Below are 5000 nucleotides of genomic sequence, written 5' to 3'. Positions count from 1 at the left end.
CCGCTGCTCACAGAAACGAGGGCTGAGCTCTTTCCGTGGGCGGTCCGCGGCAGCACTATCAACTGAAACCACCGGACAACAGATTCAGGGCCTGAGAGTGCAACGAATCCATCGGTCTCGGCGGGAGGCGCGCCAAGAAGAAGAAGGAGGAGGAGGAGACCAGACCGGACCGGACCGGACCCCACCCTTTCTTCCTCCTCGACACCGTCTCCCGCCCGTTTCCACGTGCCGGACGACGCCCGGTTAGAGACGGGCGCGCCCTTGACGAGATGAAGCAGGCGTTACGCTTTGGGACGCCGAAGGGGCTGGGGAGCACCAACGACCGTCAGTGAGGGAGGAGAGAAAACGCTTCTCTCGACCCGTCGTCAGCGAACGCACCGAACCTTCTACGGACCGTGAGACGCCGGCCGACAAGCCGAGCCCCGGCAAAGGAAGCCCGGCGAGGCGGCCGTGCGCGTTCACACTTGGACGCGCAGGCGGGAAGCTCGGCAGCCGGGCGGGTAGCCTGCGGGGAGCTGGTGGGCTCCCGAGACTCCCGTCCCCCGACTCGGGCCTCGCACGCCGAGCGGTCGCTAGCTTGCCAGTGCAAAAGACAGAAGCGCGGGGGCAGTAAAGCCAGGCGGACGGGTCGACCGTTGCCGGCTGTGCGCCGACCGGAGCGATCCGCCACGCCACGCCGCGTCCCCCACAACCAGGGTGTCGCATAAGGCGCTGCGAAGGTGGACCTTGATCCACATTGGGCAGAGCCTGAGTTGAGGCCCCCCAGCACGTGCCTGGGGACCAGGCGTTGAGGAGTAGGCCTTTTTTTGAGGGCCCAGAAAGTATTTTGGCAATTGTAGCGAGGTTTTGGAGTTTTATCCACAACCTTTACCTGCCTTTTTTTCTCTCCGAGCATGCCAAAGTTGAGAGAAAACGCCGTTTGGCATGGACGGGAGGAGGTGTGGAGGAGTAGTCCATTTTTGAATGGCAGCGGAAAGATTTTGGCAATTGTAGCGAGGTTCTTCGGACTTTTATCCACAACCTTTACCTGCCTTTTCCTCAGCGAGCATGCCAAAGTTGAGAGAAAACGCCCTTCGCCATTGACGGGACCAGACGTTGACGACTACGTCTTTCTTTTTTTCACGGCGCCTGAACGATTTGGGCAATTCTCCACAGCGCGTTTACTTTTTATCCACAACCTTTACCTGCCTTTTCCTCAGCGAGCATGCCAAAGTTGAGAGGAAAACGCCGTTTGGCATGGACAGGAGCAGGCGTTGACGACCAGGTCTTTTTTTTGGTCTTTTTTTTTCACAGCGCCGGAAGGATTCAGGCAATTCTCCAAAGTTACTTTTATCCACAACCTTTACTGGACCATTTTTTTCCTTTTTTCTCTCTCCGAGCATGCCAAAGTTGATAGAAAACGCGGTTCGGCATGGACGGGAGCAGGCGTTGAGGAGTAGGCCTTTTTTTGAGGCCCAGAAAGTATTTTGGCAATTTTTTACTTTTTTATCCACAACCTTTACCTGCCTTTTTTTCTCTCCGAGCATGCCAAAGTTGAGAGAAAACGCCGTTTGGCATGGACGGGAGGAGGTGTGGAGGAGTAGTCCATTTTTGAATGGCAGCGGAAAGATTTTGGCAATTGTAGCGAGGTTCTTCGGACTTTTATCCACAACCTTTACCTGCCTTTTCCTCAGCGAGCATGCCAAAGTTGAGAGAAAACGCCCTTCGCCATTGACGGGACCAGACGTTGACGACTACGTCTTTCTTTTTTTCACGGCGCCTGAACGATTTGGGCAATTCTCCACAGCGCGTTTACTTTTTATCCACAACCTTTACCTGCCTTTTCCTCAGCGAGCATGCCAAAGTTGAGAGGAAAACGCCGTTTGGCATGGACAGGAGCAGGCGTTGACGACCAGGTCTTTTTTTTGGTCTTTTTTTTTCACAGCGCCGGAAGGATTCAGGCAATTCTCCAAAGCCGGTTACTTTTATCCACAACCTTTACTGGACCTTTTTTTTCTTTTTTTCCTTTTTTCTCTCTCCGAGCATGCCAAAGTTGATAGAAAACGCGGTTCGGCATGGACGGGAGCAGGCGTTGAGGAGTAGGCCTTTTTTTGAGGGCCCAGAAAGTATTTTGGCAATTTTTTACTTTTTTATCCACAACCTTTACCTGCCTTTTTTTCTCTCCGAGCATGCCAAAGTTGAGAGAAAACGCCGTTTGGCATGGACGGGAGGAGGTGTGGAGGAGTAGTCCATTTTTGAATGGCAGCGGAAAGATTTTGGCAATTGTAGCGAGGTTCTTCGGACTTTTATCCACAACCTTTACCTGCCTTTTCCTCAGCGAGCATGCCAAAGTTGAGAGAAAACGCCCTTCGCCATTGACGGGACCAGACGTTGACGACTACGTCTTTCTTTTTTTCACGGCGCCTGAACGATTTGGGCAATTCTCCACAGCGCGTTTACTTTTTATCCACAACCTTTACCTGCCTTTTCCTCAGCGAGCATGCCAAAGTTGAGAGGAAAACGCCGTTTGGCATGGACAGGAGCAGGCGTTGACGACCAGGTCTTTTTTTTGGTCTTTTTTTTTCACAGCGCCGGAAGGATTCAGGCAATTCTCCAAAGCCGGTTACTTTTATCCACAACCTTTACTGGACCTTTTTTTTCTTTTTTTCCTTTTTTCTCTCTCCGAGCATGCCAAAGTTGATAGAAAACGCGGTTCGGCATGGACGGGAGCAGGCGTTGAGGAGTAGGCCTTTTTTTGAGGGCCCAGAAAGTATTTTGGCAATTTTTTACTTTTTTATCCACAACCTTTACCTGCCTTTTTTTCTCTCCGAGCATGCCAAAGTTGAGAGAAAACGCCGTTTGGCATGGACGGGAGGAGGTGTGGAGGAGTAGTCCATTTTTGAATGGCAGCGGAAAGATTTTGGCAATTGTAGCGAGGTTCTTCGGACTTTTATCCACAACCTTTACCTGCCTTTTCCTCAGCGAGCATGCCAAAGTTGAGAGAAAACGCCCTTCGCCATTGACGGGACCAGACGTTGACGACTACGTCTTTCTTTTTTTCACGGCGCCTGAACGATTTGGGCAATTCTCCACAGCGCGTTTACTTTTTATCCACAACCTTTACCTGCCTTTTCCTCAGCGAGCATGCCAAAGTTGAGAGGAAAACGCCGTTTGGCATGGACAGGAGCAGGCGTTGACGACCAGGTCTTTTTTTTGGTCTTTTTTTTTCACAGCGCCGGAAGGATTCAGGCAATTCTCCAAAGCCGGTTACTTTTATCCACAACCTTTACTGGACCTTTTTTTTCTTTTTTTCCTTTTTTCTCTCTCCGAGCATGCCAAAGTTGATAGAAAACGCGGTTCGGCATGGACGGGAGCAGGCGTTGAGGAGTAGGCCTTTTTTTGAGGGCCCAGAAAGTATTTTGGCAATTTTTTACTTTTTTATCCACAACCTTTACCTGCCTTTTTTTCTCTCCGAGCATGCCAAAGTTGAGAGAAAACGCCGTTTGGCATGGACGGGAGGAGGTGTGGAGGAGTAGTCCATTTTTGAATGGCAGCGGAAAGATTTTGGCAATTGTAGCGAGGTTCTTCGGACTTTTATCCACAACCTTTACCTGCCTTTTCCTCAGCGAGCATGCCAAAGTTGAGAGAAAACGCCCTTCGCCATTGACGGGACCAGACGTTGACGACTACGTCTTTCTTTTTTTCACGGCGCCTGAACGATTTGGGCAATTCTCCACAGCGCGTTTACTTTTTATCCACAACCTTTACCTGCCTTTTCCTCAGCGAGCATGCCAAAGTTGAGAGGAAAACGCCGTTTGGCATGGACAGGAGCAGGCGTTGACGACCAGGTCTTTTTTTTGGTCTTTTTTTTTCACAGCGCCGGAAGGATTCAGGCAATTCTCCAAAGCCGGTTACTTTTATCCACAACCTTTACTGGACCTTTTTTTTCTTTTTTTCCTTTTTTCTCTCTCCGAGCATGCCAAAGTTGATAGAAAACGCGGTTCGGCATGGACGGGAGCAGGCGTTGAGGAGTAGGCCTTTTTTTGAGGGCCCAGAAAGTATTTTGGCAATTTTTTACTTTTTTATCCACAACCTTTACCTGCCTTTTTTTCTCTCCGAGCATGCCAAAGTTGAGAGAAAACGCCGTTTGGCATGGACGGGAGGAGGTGTGGAGGAGTAGTCCATTTTTGAATGGCAGCGGAAAGATTTTGGCAATTGTAGCGAGGTTCTTCGGACTTTTATCCACAACCTTTACCTGCCTTTTCCTCAGCGAGCATGCCAAAGTTGAGAGAAAACGCCCTTCGCCATTGACGGGACCAGACGTTGACGACTACGTCTTTCTTTTTTTCACGGCGCCTGAACGATTTGGGCAATTCTCCACAGCGCGTTTACTTTTTATCCACAACCTTTACCTGCCTTTTCCTCAGCGAGCATGCCAAAGTTGAGAGGAAAACGCCGTTTGGCATGGACAGGAGCAGGCGTTGACGACCAGGTCTTTTTTTTGGTCTTTTTTTTTCACAGCGCCGGAAGGATTCAGGCAATTCTCCAAAGCCGGTTACTTTTATCCACAACCTTTACTGGACCTTTTTTTTCTTTTTTTCCTTTTTTCTCTCTCCGAGCATGCCAAAGTTGATAGAAAACGCGGTTCGGCATGGACGGGAGCAGGCGTTGAGGAGTAGGCCTTTTTTTGAGGGCCCAGAAAGTATTTTGGCAATTTTTTACTTTTTTATCCACAACCTTTACCTGCCTTTTTTTCTCTCCGAGCATGCCAAAGTTGAGAGAAAACGCCGTTTGGCATGGACGGGAGGAGGTGTGGAGGAGTAGTCCATTTTTGAATGGCAGCGGAAAGATTTTGGCAATTGTAGCGAGGTTCTTCGGACTTTTATCCACAACCTTTACCTGCCTTTTCCTCAGCGAGCATGCCAAAGTTGAGAGAAAACGCCCTTCGCCATTGACGGGACCAGACGTTGACGACTACGTCTTTCTTTTTTTCACGGCGCCTGAACGATTTGGGCAATTCT

Source organism: Babylonia areolata, unplaced genomic scaffold (assembly GCF_041734735.1).
Source record: "Babylonia areolata isolate BAREFJ2019XMU unplaced genomic scaffold, ASM4173473v1 tig00007966, whole genome shotgun sequence".
NCBI classification, from domain to species: domain Eukaryota; kingdom Metazoa; phylum Mollusca; class Gastropoda; order Neogastropoda; family Buccinidae; genus Babylonia; species Babylonia areolata.
This window is presented reverse-complemented; position numbering follows the sequence as displayed.